Raw genomic sequence first — 1,126 nt, forward strand, 5'->3', positions numbered from 1 at the left:
TGCAGACTGGGGCAGTCATGATTAAAAATCCATTTGCTGTGGGCTGCAGATAGATCTCTCTTTAATAAATGTCTGTACACATATTCAGAGATAAAAAACTAGTGTGTTCTTTGTAGAAACTTTTTTTAGAATCTAAAAATACTATCATATTCTACTCCTAAATGTATAACAAGAGTACTCCGCACATGTGTTTATCAAAAGACATGTATAGGAATGTTTATAGCAGCTTTAGTCATAATAACTCCAAATTGCAAAAAACCCAAATGTCCATCAGTGAGTGAATGAATAAATAAATTGGTGTGTGCTCCTTCAATGAAATGCTACACCGCAATAAAGGGATCTGACTACTGCAAAATGCATCAATATGGATGACTTGCAGACATAAGCATGAGTCAAAGGAGCAGACAAGAAAAAAAGGTACGTACTACCTAGTTCCATTTTTATGAAGTTCAAGACGGTTCAAGACACCACTTATGATGATAAAATCAAAATAATAATTGTGGAAGGAAATATAGTCTGGGAAGCGGCACTCAGGAATCTTCTGGGGGGTTGGAGATGTTTTATATCTTCATATGAGTGGTGATTATCTGATTGTGTAGCTATGCATAAATTCATCGAGTATTTAAGATTTGTATGCTTTCCTTGATGCACGCTATACTAAAAAACAAAAAAATCTCAGATAACCTCCCCTCTCAATACCCAAAGACAGCAAACTTCTCTAAAATTCCCTCATCCCCAAATGCCTGACACAGGAAAACCTATGTTCTTACACATTAGTCACAGACCTAAGTGTATTCTATGCAATGGTGCCCCCTGGAGTACAAAATAGATCTACATTTTACATTCAGTTAAAATGGAATTTCTGTTTTTCATTTCCTTTCTACTCCAACACCATGTGAGTGAGGGAATTATGGCTCAATTTATGGATTAGGAACATAGTAGAGATTGGCACTCCCATACAAGAAAATACAAGTTCTCATGGCAAACATATAGCTGACTTCACAGACAAATGTCATCCTACGCATTATTTTATTCTTCCAGCCTTTAGTACTGTGCCTTTCCTGAACACAGTAGAAAATCAGAATAAATGAACAAATAAATGGTTGGATAGAGAAAACCTTACATC

This window comes from Pteropus vampyrus, unplaced genomic scaffold (genome assembly GCF_000151845.1).
Source record: "Pteropus vampyrus isolate Shadow unplaced genomic scaffold, Pvam_2.0 Scaffold8, whole genome shotgun sequence".
NCBI lineage: Eukaryota > Metazoa > Chordata > Mammalia > Chiroptera > Pteropodidae > Pteropus > Pteropus vampyrus.